Genomic DNA, 15,372 nt, shown 5'->3' with positions numbered 1-15,372 from the left:
TTCTCTCTCACATTGATGTTTCTATCTCTCTCTCCCTTTCTCTCTCTAAAAAAAATCAATAAAAACATTTTTTTAAAAAGGTAAGCTAGATCATGCACATGGTAAAGAAAGCAGTATCAAAACATCTAAAATAATAATCTACATTACTACAGAGTGATAGATTACCAATGAATATGTTTTGAAAAATTTTTATACTAAGAGCCTAGCATACTTCATTACACCGAAAGGCATAATTAAAAGCACTATATCAAAGCAATTATTATCACATAATATGGTATAGGTGCAATAAACTTCATTAAGACTGCATTCTGTAAAGCATCTTTACAAACTCACATGCCTACAGGGTCTGGTAGGTTATGTAAATTAGTGAAATGGCCTGGGTGTGAGACAGTGGGGTGGGTGAGTATGTATCCTCTCTAAGGCAGTCTAGATGGGCTAGGTTAGGCCAGAACAACAAAGAAACCAATAGCTCAGTAGTTGAAGACAAAATTTGTTTACTTGTTCACACTACCTGTAATCAAGGATCAGCTGGGAACTCTGTTCTTTGCTTGTCTTTAGAGAAGCCACCATGTAGAACATTACTGGTTACTATGGCAGAGGAAAAAGAGTGTAGTTTATTTCCCTTAGTCCAAGCAGACTTTTTTTTCTTTATTTGAAAGATATTAGAAGATATGGTAGTCATTACGACTGTTCTCAAATATTCTACAGCTCTCTTTCCTCCAGTGCACAAGGTATTTATCTGCCCACTTGCAGTTATACTGACCATATGACTTGCTTGGGCAATAAAATGTGAATAGAACTGACGTGCAGAAACAAAGAGCTAGTAAGTGCTTTACAACATAGTTCTTTTTCTCTCAATATCAATAAGATATATTGTCAATAAAAAAATTGTAACTATTCAAGAGAACTCCCACATCAGGTAATTTTATAAACTAAATCTCAAGAGAGAGAATCAATTTTACCAAGAAGTAAAAAAAAAAAAATCACAAAATCATACTTAAAAAAAAATTCTCCCAAGACTGGCATTCTCTTTATTTTAAAAGGGAACAGATTTAGAGTAGTGTCTCTGCTATACCTCTCAAAAACTTAGAATCTCTCAAAAACTCAGAAACTGTTGGTACTAGGAACTCTGAAAGTTGGTGTGAGTGAAGCTAAAACAAGGGTGAACAGTTGAAGATGTTTTAAGAAGTGATTCAAACCCCAGATCTCATCTCTCATTCACTTATACTCCAGAAGAATCTAGAGGCTCAGTCATGAGAGACTAAAACAGACAGTTTCTAGACTTAAGGACCCTAGGCACAGCTGAGGACAGGGGTAGCACATAGAAAACAGGGGGTTTGAGTAAACATGCATACAGGACACTGACATGCCTCAGCTTTCCTTTCCCAAGAGGCCAAAACTATGGCAACCAGGCTTCTACCTTCTAGGTAGAAAACTAGAAGAATCTTCTCCTGGGACTCTATCAACTCAAGAATAAAGGTACAAACATTGGGAATCTCCAGTAAAAGCATACAGATCACTCCTATAGTATAACTCATAGCTGACAAATCCCAGCTACTGGCTCTTGGTTTCTTGCTCTTAACTAGTAATTGACAACAAAGTATGTCCAGTAATCATCTAAAGAAACCTCCTAACATAAAATATACAGATGAAAACATACACACCAACAGAAAAGAACCAACTTGGAGGAAAAAAAGAGAAGAAAATATACCAAATTATTGTTATTCTCAGAGAGCTAAAACATTGTAAAATCAAATAAAAAATGAGAGTTATTTTAAAACAATCAGGGAACAAAGAAAAACTATGAAGTCCCCCAAAGAGTAGAGCAAAAAGACAAAGACATGGAAAAAGGAGAATAAATAAGAAGAAAATTAGCTTTGGCCAGTTATGCTCAGTGGTTAGAGCATCATCCTGCAGACCAAAGAGTCACAGGTTCAATTCTGGGCAAGGGCACGTACCTCGGCTGCAATTTTGTCGCTGGCTCTGGTTCGGGTCGTACAGGAGGCAACCAATCGATGTTTCTCTGTTCCTCTCTCTCTCTCTCTCTCTCTCTCTCTCTCTGTCTCTCTCTCTCCCTCTTTCCCTCCCACTCTATCTGAAGATAAATGGAAAAATATCCTCCTGTGCGGGTTAAAAAAAAGAAGAAGAAGAAGAAGAAAATTAGAGGGCCAGTCCAGGATGATCAATATCTGAATAATAGGCATTTGTGAAAGAGAAGATAGTAAAAATTAAAGGAAGGAAAACATCAACAAATTCGAGGCAATTTCCTAGAACTGAAGAATATGAGTTTCCAGATTAAAAGGGGCCACTACCAATAACTCAGCACCATGAAGCAAAAAATACCAAGGCACATCATTGTGAAATTTCAGAACACTGGGGACAAAGAGATCTTACAAGATCATAAACAGAAAACAATAATTCACAACAAAGAATCAGAATTTAAACTTTTCAAAAGCAAGCCTGGAAACTACAAGACAATGAAACAATGTTCACATTATTCTGAAGGCAAATTATTTCCAATTTAAAATTCTATTCCAAGACCAACTATTAAGTATTATTGTAAACACTAGCATAACATTTTCTCTTAGTCTCTTCAACCTGAAACACTCTCACTAAAATATACGCTCCAAGAGGGCAAGTATAACTCTGTTAATTGATGTGTTCTGAACACCTAGAACCATTCTGATAGATAACAGACCCTCAATAACCAATGTATTATTTTCATAAAAATATAAAAGTCGACAGTGGAGCAATAGCACAGAGTATCTATTCGTGTATGAGGATAAAATGCAGGCATTTTCAGGAACATAAGGTCTTACTGAGAGATCTCTTTCTGAAAGCAAAAAGAATATTCTCCAAAAGGGGGAGAAAAGATTAGTCCCTATGTGGACTATGATTTTCCAATTTTATCCTAAGTAGGAAATTCATCCCACTTACCACCTTAATTAGCAAATAAAATCTATCTCTGTTTCTCCCCTTTCACAAACAAAAAAAGTAGCTTTCTCTTAATTCAATCTTATTGAAATTCCAAATAGTATGATTAACTTAATGGAAATTCATCCTGAAACAAACAGAAAACACAGACTACTGCCCAAAGCCTCACATGAATGGAATGCAGCTGGGTATGGTTATGGCCAAGATCCGAATAGCTGATGCTTCTCTCTCTTCACTGTAGCCTAGCTGCAGCTGCCAGACCTGGGAGAAGCTCACTTCTCACAGCACAGAATGTCAGTCAACTTTGAGCCATAACTGACATACAAGATGTGATGGGGATGCCACTAGAAAGGTAGACAGGGGCTGCATCATACCAATTCTGTACTGAAGGCACTGGGGAACCACAGAAATATTTTAAGTACAAAACTGACAAGGATCAGAGTTGCATGTAGAGAGTCATTTTGACAGCAACATGGAAGGTGGTTTAGAAAGGGACAAAACTGGAGGCAAAGAGACCTTAGTCTGCTTGCTCAAGTAATTCAAGTGAGAAATGATGAAGGTCCAAACTAAAGGAATGACAGAACAAATTGGAGAAATGAGTACAGATTTCAGCAATAATGCAAATGAGACCCTGGTTACTAATTAAAGTACCCAAAGAACTGAGATGTAAATTAGAATCATATAGGTATTATAAAGTGAGTAAAACCTTCAGAGTTTATTTAAACTCATAATAAAAGGCAAATAACATTACTTTTCTAACATTACCCTCATGCTGTTAAGATAATAACCAAAGGCCACAAAAATTGTCCTTTAGATTCTCTGAGTAACCAAGTATCTAAAGGTATTTTGGCTAAAACAAAGTCCCCTTTTAATTATCACTGAACGGGAAAGACAGGAAATGAATCAATAAACCTCAGGCACATGCTTGGCCTGGAAAGACACAGCATGTCCAGGAGCAGAAATCTGACAACAAAGGCCGGGGTAATATAATTACCAGGCTGAAAACTACTGACTGATGGTTTAATTGTTTGAATAATGTCCAAATGGTCTGATGAGGCAACCACCCCAAGATTTTTGCACCATTACCTATTACCACATGGACATATATGAGAAATAGTTTTAAAGAATGCAGGAATCTTAAATAACTTTTATTAATCACTTCTATGATTCCCCCCAAATTTTTAAAAATTAAAACCTTGTACAGGGTGGGTCAAAGTAGGTTCACAGTTGTTTGTATAATTAAAAATAATACAAAAATAAACTGTGTTTTGCTTACACTATAAACATACTTTTCCCCACCAGTGTATTTATAAATAACCTCAGGCTCTTTTTTTTTGCAAATTCATTTGCCATTACATGCTACCAGATCAGGAAAATAATATCCTTCAGAGATGAGCACCAACTGCTATATAAGAATTGGAAAACAATAATTACTCAGATTAAATGTATATGCCCTTATTTACCATTATACTAGGGAGGTGTGGAGTTGGTGGAATGTAAGTGCAGGTGGTAACTACCTGTAAATACTCAAAAACTGCTCAGTATTCTAGAGTAAGCCAGTTTTCTCCCTTGATTCAGTTAGTATTTCCTCATTCATGTTTATCTTCGGAAGTGTAAACCAACAGAAAAGTCCTTTCAAAAACTGAACCAAGAAATACCTCAGACTACTTAACCTGGCAGTGTTCTCCTATTGGCTTCACTAAGTACATGAGTATAAGGCCAAAGTAGACTATTATGTTATTCATTCCACAGGTGTTTATAAAATGCTGTGTATTATGCTAAGTCCTCAGCAGAAGCTTATACTCTAGTAGAGATAAAAAGATATATACAATGACTTTAAATGGCAATGGAAGGCAGTATGTAGATAAATTTTTAAATAGTTGTGTAGGAAAGAGAACTATAATGCTTTCATAAGTGGAAATCAATGTGGAGAGAATTAGAAAGACTTTATTGGCTAGAACTTCAGGTGGGCCTCTAAAAAGGGGAAGATTTGAATATGCAGAAAGTAAAAGGCTTTCTAGGTCTCCAGACCAACATGAGCACAGATCTGGAATCAGATACTTACAGGTTCTATTTTGAAAACCAATATGGAGATCAGCCTAGTTATGGGTTTTGTGGTCATTAGATTAGATTTGGTCATTAGATTTGGTAAGAAGTCCACTCACCAGTTTCCAAAGTACTGAAGATGGGGGCTCAAGTGCTTCCCGTGTCCATTACCTACCATAGTGGATAAAACTATTACATGCTTTGACTATTTCTAGTTTTAATGATAAATAAATTAATGATATCTATCAAGATTCAAGTTTAGGAGATTGTAGAAAGGGCAGAGAATCCTTCAGGCAGAAGAAACAGTAATGTGCAGAGTCACTAAGACAGAAGAAAATGCTAAATTCAAAGAACTTTAAGGAGACATATAACCAGTTAGTATGTGAAGTTGTTAAAAACTCAGCCTTTGACGTCAGACTAGGGCTTAAACTTTGCTTATGCCACTTACTGGCTTACTTGCTCTGTGACTTGGGCAAACTGTTCAACCTCTCTGTGCCTCAGTTTCCTCTACTGTAAAATAGAGATATTAATGGTCCCTATTTTATAAAGGGTTTTGATAGGACAAAATAACACAGTATATATACAGGAATTAGCATAATACTTAGTATATGCTAAATGTTCAAGACACAATAATCATACCCTGGCCAGGTTGCTCAGTTGGTTGGAGCATTACCACATACCCAAAAAGGATGCAGGTTTGATTCACAGTCAGGGCACACACCTAGGTTTCGGATTCAATCCCCAGTCAGGGTGAGTAAGGGAGGCAACTGATGGATGTTTCTCTCTCACATCAATGTTTCTCTGTTTCACCCCCTTCACCTCTCTCAATAAAAAATAAATAAAATCATATCCTCGGGTGAGGATTAAAAAAAAGAAATGATAATCTTTATGTTATAGTATTTAAGTCTGGGGTATGTAGTGTAATCATTTTTGTTTGCCTTGTTAAGAATCCTGGACCATCTGGCCCAGCCTGTGTGTCTCAGTGGTTGAACATCGACCCATGACCAGGAGGTCGCCGGTTTGATTCCTGGTCAGGGCACATGCCCAGGTATGGATCAAATCCCCAGTGGGGGGCATGCAGGATGTGGCCAATTGATGTTCTCTCTCATTGATATTTTTCTCTCTATATCCCTCTCCCATCCTCTCTCTCTAAAAATCAATACAGGAAAGGAATTAAAAATAAAAAAAGAATCCTGGACCATCTGGAAACAGCCCAAGTGTCCATCAGTAGTAGATGAGTGGATAAAAAAGATGTCGTACATTTATACAATGGAATACTATGTGGCAATAAAAGAAAGAACTCCTACCTTTTGGGACAGTATGGATGGACCAGGAGATTATTATGCTAAGTGAAATAAGCCAGAGACAGACAAATACCATATGATCTCTCTTGTGTGTGGAATATAATGAACAAAACAAACTGATGAACAAAATAGAAACAGAGGTATGGAAATAGCTGTCAGAGGAGTTGGGGATAGAGAGACTAGATGAAAGAAAGTGAAGAAATTTGCCAAAGAACATATATGTATTACCCATAAACACAGTTTAGTGATAGCCAGAGGGAAGGAAGGACAGAGGCTAGGTGGAGATAGGCAAAGGTCAGGATGGAGGGTTGGAATGGGGACACCTGTAATAGTGTCAACAATAACAATAAGTTTAAAAAATTAATTAATTAATTTAAGAAAAACAATGGATGCCCTTGAAATAGTTTTAATCAGACTTTTGTTTTTAAAATATGGCTTATAGTACTTCTTATAAGAAACCCCAAAGGAAAAATGTACTATCAAAAAAAGTTCTCTCTTTGAGAGATATGTACCTGTCTTTCTCTTAGATAACATTCTCTGTAAATGACTACATATTCTTTTCACTGTGCCAGCCAGAAAGCTTAAAGCATATCTGAAGCTCTTGGGCTCTTACTGCCTGCACATTTGTGTTCCCTTCCCCAACCTCTCTCTCTCTCCTTCTCCTTCTCCCTCTCCTACCCCTCCCCCCTGTCTAAATCAATTTTTAAAACAGAAGAAGAAAAGATAGAGAGGAAGAAGCTTGCTCAAAGCAATGCAACAATTAATATGGTGCAGCCATATCTGCTTGGCTTCAAAGCCCATACCATTCTATTACAACATCAGTTAGGAATCTTCTAGTTGAAAGAAATACTTTAAGAATTTAAATAAGCTCAATAAGCAGTATCATAAGAAAGAAATGAATATTAAATAAAAAAGGCAAGCCAACTGTCTTTCCTGAAATGCAATTAGAAAATAATTGAATCAAAACAATTTATTTAGATTTCAATTATAAATAACATATTTTTTCAAAACTATAGAAGTTATATAATTTCTTCTTTCAATCAGGATGGAGTGACAGGAACTGAATTTACCTTCCTGCCTGAAACAACCCTCCACATCCAATAAACAAACAAACAAACAAACCAAAACAAAACAAAACAAGAAAAATATACAAAACACTGGTTTATAAAACATTGAACATCAGGCAAAGAAGGAGGGTGATCCCTGACACAGGAAATAAATGAGATGAGGCCAATGAATGCCTTGAGAAATTGTATAGCCCACAAAATAGTGAGAGAAAACCCAGGCTGAGCCCAGCAAAGTCCTTGAGTTGAAGAGACAGCGCTGAGGGTCTAGAAAGAATAAGGTGAACAGAGGCTACAAAATAGAATACCAGAGCAGAGAGAGCTACACAGAGAGAACACTAGAGATCTGCAGAGGTCCTCCTTCAGCATTCAGGAGTGTACTGATTGATACATGTCTGTGAGAAAACTACCAGAGGCCAAAGAAAGAACCATCTGAGAGGATTAGAGAGAACAGTGCCTGGTACCAGGAATAATGCCTGTTCCTACTGGCCAGACTAGAAAAAATAAAAACAAAAAACAAATAAAAAAACTGAACTTATGGGGCACTGAGGAAAGTACTCCAATGTGGGAAATAATTAGACTTAGACTGAGCACTGCTCATATCATAAAAGGAAGACCCAAATGGATCGAACTATTTCCAAATAACTTAACTACAATCCAGAACAAAGATCAAGATGAGTTATAGAAACACAAAAACTATGTGGCAAACAATAAGGTAAAATTGACAATGTCTGCCATCTAATCAAAGACTAGCAGGCATATAAAAAAATTGGGAAAATCTAAAAAACTGACGAGAGCTTCCCTCCTTCCTTACTTCCCTCCCTCCCTCTTTCCTCCTTCCTTTCCTCCTTCAAATAAAGAATAAGTATTAAAAAAAACTGATGAGAAATATCAACCGCCTAAAACTGATCCAGAACTGATAGAGATACCAGAATTAGAAGACATGGACACTATAAGTTATCAAAACTATATTCTATATGTTCAAAAAGAGCTAACTAAAAACACAGAAAATGTTTTAGAAAGGGGGGGAGGGGCCTAGTCCAGTTTATAGAACTGAAAATGATTATGTCTGAGATGAAAAATAAAGTAGATAAGATTAATGGCAGATTAAACATTGTAGAAGAAAGATTAGTAAACTTAAAGACACAGAAATAACAACTATCCAAAATGAGATACAGAGAGATATAGGAATTTTGTTAAATGAAAAGCACATCAGTGAGCTGTGGGACAATATCAAGCAGCCTAATATATGTATAATGGCAATCTCTGAAGAAGAGGAGAGAGGGGTGAGTCAGAAAAATTAGTTAAAAAAATAATGGCTGAAATTTTTCTGAATTGCCCTGGCTAGTGTTGCTCAGTGGTTAGAGCATTGGCCTGTTCTCCAAAGGGTCATGGGTTTGATTGCCAGTCAAGAGCATGTACCTGGGTTGCAGGTTTGATCCCCAGTCTTGGTTGGGGCATGTGTAGGAGTCAAGCAATTGATGTAAATCATCCATGTGAACCATCGGTGTTTCTCTTCCCCCCCCCCTTCTTTCTCTCTCCCTCTCTACCTTTCTCTCTCTCTAAAAATCAATGGAAAAAATATCCTCAGGTGAGCATTAATAAAAAACAAACAAAATTTTTAATTTGATGGCAGCTATACACTCACAAATCCAAGAACTTCAATGAACACCAAACATAGGAATTGTAAAGAAAAAAACCAAAGGCACATCATAATAAAATTGTTAAAACCAGTGATATCAGAAAATCTTAAAAGCAGCCAAAACAAAAAGGCACATTACATAGAGGGAAATAAAGAAAAAGATGACAGCAGATTCTTGTCAGAAGTAATGCAAACAAGAAAACAGTAGAGCAACATCTTTAAAGTAATGAAGGAAAAAAGTCAACCTACAAATATATACTCAGTACAAATATGTTTCAAAAACAGACAAAATAAGATTATTTTAGACATACGAAAGCTGAAAGATTTCATCACCAACAGACTCCCACTACATGAAGTGGTAAAGAAGATCCTTCAGGCAGAAGAAAAATGATACAAGATTTAAATAATGTATCTACACAAAAATGAAAACATGCATCTACATATAAGGATGTAGCAATGATAACTCCACTGCTAAACATATAAGATTTTTAAAAAATACTAAAATCCCTTTTAAAACACAATTGACCTTTATTTATTTTATTTTATTTTTTATTTTTTTCAGATAGAGCAGGAGGGAAAGAGGGAGGAAGAGAGAGGGGGAAACATTGATATGAGAGGGATACATTGACTGGTTGCCACCCACACGGCCCCAACCAGGGCTGGACGAACTGCAACAGAGGTATGTGCCCATAGTGGGAACCGAACCTGGGACTCTCCGGTGGGCAGGCTGATGCTCTAACCACTGAGCAAAACTGGCCAGGGCCATAATTGACCTTTTAGACAAAAGTATCAACACTGTATTTTGTGTTTTATAAAACAGGTATAAAAAAAATGTATAATAAGAACATAAGAACCAGAAAGGCAAATTAGAAGTTTATTACTGTAGCCCTGGCCGATGTGGCTCAGCGGTTAGAGAGTCGGCCTGTGGACCGAAGGGTCTCAGGTTTGATTTCCAATCAAAGGCCAGTACCTGGGTTGCAGGTTTGATCCCCGGCCCCTGTCAGAGTCATGCGGGAGGCAACCAATTGATATATCTCTCTTACATGGATATTTCTCTCTCTCTCTTTCTCCCCCTCTCCCTCCCTTCCAGTCTATCTAAAAAAATCAATAAAAAAAAATCCTCGGGTGAAGATTACAAAAATAAATAAATAAAAAGTATATTATTGTAAGGCTCTTATACTATATGTGTAGGACTAAATATTACTTGAAGGTAGACTATAAGTTAAAAATTTGTATATGTGTGTTCATTGCAATTCATGTGAAAAAGCCAAAAACTGAAATCAACCCAGATGTCTATCAACACATGAATGGATAAGCAAATTGGTATATATTTATACAGTAGGATCTACTAATAATAGAAAGAAATGACAAGGTGATACATACAAAAAAATGGACGAATCTTAGACTAATTATACTGAGAGAAAGAAACTAGACAAAGAACACACACTGTATGATTACATTTATATAAAACTCTAGAAGACACAAACTGTAGAGTCAGAAAACAGATCAACGGTTGCCTGGTGGTGAGATGGGACAAAGCAGATTACAAAAGGCACAACAAACTTTTGAGAGTGATGGATATCTTGACTGTGGTGGTGGTTTCTTTCACATATGTAAAACGTATTAAACTATACACATTAAGATATGTGCAATTTATTGTATATAAGCTATTTCTCAATAAAGCTGTTTAAAAGTCAATTTTGGATTTAAATTTAGGTTAAAAACCAAAACTATTTAGACTACCTATAGTGCTCTGGCTCCACAGAGTAAAAGTAAAATAGATAAAAGCTAGAACTAATACCATATTTATAATTTTTAAGGGTTAGAATGGATCAGAGAAACTACTCAAATACTTTCTTATTAGAGATAAAAGAAGTCCCAGAAACGTACAGTGTGACTTGCCCAAGGTCTTACAGCTAGAGTTAAGGGTTCACTGAACTGTTTAAGATCCACAGTGGCAGGGATTGTGTTATTTAGGCCACTACTGTCTCCTTTAAGGACATAGTTAAGAGACCAATAAATAGTTGTTAAAAAGGAGTGTAAGAAGGAAGACAAAGAAAAGAAAATCTCCCTTGCAATATGACTGAAAGTTTATCCCTACCTTCAATTCTCCAATCTCTTTAATACAGATGAGAAAATTAAGCAGTATTTTTAATATCATAAATATAAGAGAATAAATTATATTCCGTATTTTTAGCTTGCTGGATATTTTATTATATTCCAATGCTTACATATGTCTGATTCATGTTACCAACTCTTATATAGGCAGAAGAATAGAAAATACTCCATTCATGAAAATTATTGGCAATTTCAAATATTAAAAAATGAAGGAAAAGTGCTTACCCAAAATTTCTCCATTTTTGGCATATGCTATCACAAGGTACAACATGTTTTTGATCTCCATTACCTACTGAAAAATAATTCCATATTAGTTTGACAAGAAAGAATTGCAATTTACTACATTTTATAGAGTTACTTATTTTAAAACTACTAATAAACGTGTCAAAGTTACGAACAATTCAGAAGTTGGCAAAGTTTACAAGACACAATATCCTTATTCTGACACTTGGGTGAAAAATCCTTGCTCTTCCAAGTGTGGTCCATGGACCAGCAGTAGCAGCACTGCCCAGGTATCTGTTAGAAATGTAGGATCTCAGGCCCCACCCCAGACATACAGACACAGAATTTACGTTTCAATGAAATCCCCAGGTGATTATTAAGCACATTCAAATTTGGTACTTAGAGACTCAGATCAAAAAAGAATAATAAGATACAGCTCAGTTTATCTGGCCTGTAGCCTAGCTAATCTGGCACAATGTGATATTCCTCCTACTATAGTTTAATATTGCAACATAGTATGTATTATTTTAAAACAATGTTCAAAAGCTTCTTCATAATTCGGTTTCTAACATACACTTTTATTTACATTAGTTTTTCTAGGTTCATAAAAGAAGCCTGTCATTGTCATAAATCTGATTTTTCAAACTATACTGAACTGAAAGGAAATGAATTTATAGATTCAAAAGGAATGAATTTTAGCTTGCTTCTCTGTAACACTATCATTTTATATACTGGCACATGCTAATAGCATAACATTGAACTACTATCTAACAAATTTTCTCTAACATGTAATAGGAATAGGACTATTCCTATCAGGCCAGAAGACTAAGAGCTACCTATAATTTGGATCTAAACAAGCCAAACAGTAAATCAACTTAACTGATTATTTAGTTCTAATAAATATAGAATTATCATGTGAAGCCTGGTAATTTTAATCTCACTTTGGCTTATGGTTCATCAGAGACTTCTGCGAATGTGAATATTTTCTTATAAGTACACTCTTCGGAAACTGTTTTTAAAGCATAAAGGGAGAAGTACTCTCGTACACACTTGACCTAAGAGCTCCTCTGTAGTTTTAAACTTCAGGAATTGTTTTGAGTGACACAACACAATCTCTTATTTTTAGCTAACTGTAATGCTAATTGTCCCCATGCCTTTTTAATTGCAAATTTCTATCAATAAAAATTTGTTTTGCCAAATATAGATATGTAGGTGCACATGCATGTACATGTATATATACATAAAAATATGTATATGTATTTATAAATACATACATAAAGAGAAACAAATTACATACTTGTGCCACTGTCTAAATACATTATGTACATTATCAATGCAAACAAGAAGATAAATCTAAAAATTAAATATAATTAGAAGTTCAAATACTTTCTTAAAGCCCAATGGACACTTACGCTAACCCATTTCAGTGCACACACTAGTGTGCTAGGACCAGGTCTCTGAGGGGGGAAAAAAGATTGACGTGTAAACCAGCTTCTATGGTGTACAATAGTCCTACCATCACTGACTCTGAGCTACTAACATGATATTTATCAGCTTGCAAAATTTCTGAAATTTTAACAATCAGCTCTCAGCAGCCAGTACAGCTGAGTCCAGCATACTACTAGTTACACACATCATACTTGAGAGGTCAAAGTCACAGTGTAGCATACTGTAACATTTTAGTTTAAAACTAGTTTTCTAATATAAAAATTCTACATATTAATGAATTAAAATATGACAAGCATTTGGTATTATGTTACCATTCCTAAACATGAGTTACTCTCTAAAATCCCGAGAAAAATCTTTCTTTTAAAACACATGACTTACACTTAAAATGGGTACAGTTTCATTTTATAAAGAATTATATCTTAATAAAGTTGCTTTTTAAAAAATGGCTCATTTATTTTATCTAGTAAAACAACCCAAACAAAATATAAGATTTGGCTCTAGGTATTAGAAAGTATGTCACTAAGTAATATACTATTTTTTGCCTTTGCACTTCATTAAACAAGAACAGTTTATTTTTCAAATAAGCAAAACTCCCATGTCCTCATTCATGATACCAATATCAAAACCCAGCAGGTTTAAGCATGGTATCACAAATGCGCAACTATAGACTTTTTAAATAAATAACTTAGGGTCTAAGAGACAATATAAAGTTTTTACTTTCCTAATTTTTTATTTAAATATAGAAAGATGAATGTACTCAACTTACTAAAAGTATGACATATCTTTTTTTTATACATTAAAAAAACTAACATAAGGAAAATGATGATGCAAAAATAGAGAACTGAATGTGAGAAGCATGGAGAGTGTAAGGCTAAGTCATACCTGATAAAGTTTGATTATGTGAGGATGATCTAGCATTCTCATTATTTGTACTTCTCGGTAGATTTTCTCAAGGCTCACTGCATGCAGCTGAGATTTATCTATAATTTTTATCACCACCTGCATCCCATACACAAAAAAATATAATTAGTATACAATGGTTAATACTTTCCAGTCAGAATCTTTTCAATGAATGACATCTGAGACTTCGCCTGTAGGTTCCTATGACAATGATAGCTAGATTCAATACTCATGCTTTCATTCAGCAAATATTCCTTAAATTCTACCATGTGTAAGACACTGTGCTAGATTTTGTTTGTGAGTGTCTTCAGTGTGCTATGAAGAATAACACTGCAAAGTTCCTTCAACAAAACATAATTTATCTTTCAATACAAATGTTATGCCTTTGTACTCATTTATAAATTACATAAATAAAATTTCTTTATAAATTAAATAAAATTTCAGCAGTTATCATCTCATCGAAAAGTACCTATAAATAAGTGATCAGCCAAGTAGAAGAAAATTTCTATTGTACTGAAATCAATTTTACTAGAAAAGCAAGTGATAGATTCCAAAGAATACAGACCAACCTTTTAGGTAAAAAGTTAAATAATAAAGTATCAAAATCCATCCCCATTAAAAGATATCCATTGGATTAAACTTTGTTCTCAAGATCAAAGTGCAAAAACTCAAATATTAGTAATTACACTAAATTTTGACTTTAATAAAGGAATATGATATTTTAAATGTGGCCTCTTCCTGTTATAACTAGATAGGAACCCAAACCACTCCAAGGTTAATAATTTGAAGGAGCTGAATTTGAAGGTGAATAACTAGGCAATCAAAAATCAACAATCATGTACCTTTTTTCTCATGCAACAACAAATAAACTTAATTTTTAAAAATTAGTATATATTTGGTTAGAAAATAAGCCATTCTGATTTAAATAAAAATTTCAGATAACTAGACACCACCCAAATTTAAGTACAATAAGTTCTGAAGAAACTCTAAAATGTACTTCTCATTCTATTCTGAACATAATTGTTTATGTTGCTTCGGGGTAATTTTTAATATAAATTATTGTATGCGCTATAATAGTTCAACACTCTGAAAATATATCTAAAAAAATAGGATTCAGCTTGTCAATTTCCTCAGACTCTCATTTATACAATTAGTTATTTCTTCTTTCCTAATGGCTACTCTGTCCTTTGCTGTTACCTCTACTGTAAGGTTTATTTCTTACATTCTCTATTTCTAATTTGCTCTCACAGTTTGTTTCCTGATTTGAATTAATTGTAACACACAGAAGAACTCAAGTTCCCAAGGGATATCAGATTACTAAATATAATGATTAAAATTAAAATTTTGACCAACAAGAAAGGGGGTAGTTTCTTTGCTAGGCAGTAAAGTATATAGGTTTTGCAATAGCTATTTTGATTATGTTTGTTAGTATTTTGCTTCTATAATCAAAATATTCTAGAAAGTAAAGAGTGCTAAATTTTGACTGCTAGAAATGAGTATATAGAACAGTATTATCATTTACTTTGGGTAACAGTTGACAGATAAAAAGATAACTGTATAGTTGAATCTTTTCAATATTACTTAGAAAGGTAACATGGGCATATTTTGAAGAAAATGTGTTGTCCTACAATTTCTGGAGTGTGTCTAGACGCCAGTAACCCCTCCCCAACAGAAGTCTTTAAAAACAAAATGG

The 15,372-nt window shown here is 34.7% G+C and overlaps 1 long non-coding RNA gene across 1 annotated transcript; it reads right to left on the bottom strand.

Annotated features, from left to right (window-relative positions):
* Window positions 1-517: 517 nt before the first annotated feature.
* On the bottom strand, window positions 518-13,760 carry LOC118627514. Its single transcript, XR_004959194.1, has 3 exons — window positions 13,662-13,760; window positions 11,334-11,400; window positions 518-588 (listed from the first exon to the last, which is right to left on the bottom strand). It is a non-coding gene; the product is annotated as an uncharacterized LOC118627514 (long non-coding RNA).
* Between the last annotated feature and the right edge of the window lie 1,612 nt (window positions 13,761-15,372).

This window comes from Molossus molossus, unplaced genomic scaffold, assembly GCF_014108415.1.
Source record: "Molossus molossus isolate mMolMol1 unplaced genomic scaffold, mMolMol1.p scaffold_m16_p_13, whole genome shotgun sequence".
In the NCBI taxonomy this organism is placed as follows: Eukaryota; Metazoa; Chordata; class Mammalia; order Chiroptera; family Molossidae; genus Molossus; species Molossus molossus.
This window is presented reverse-complemented; position numbering and strand designations above follow the sequence as displayed.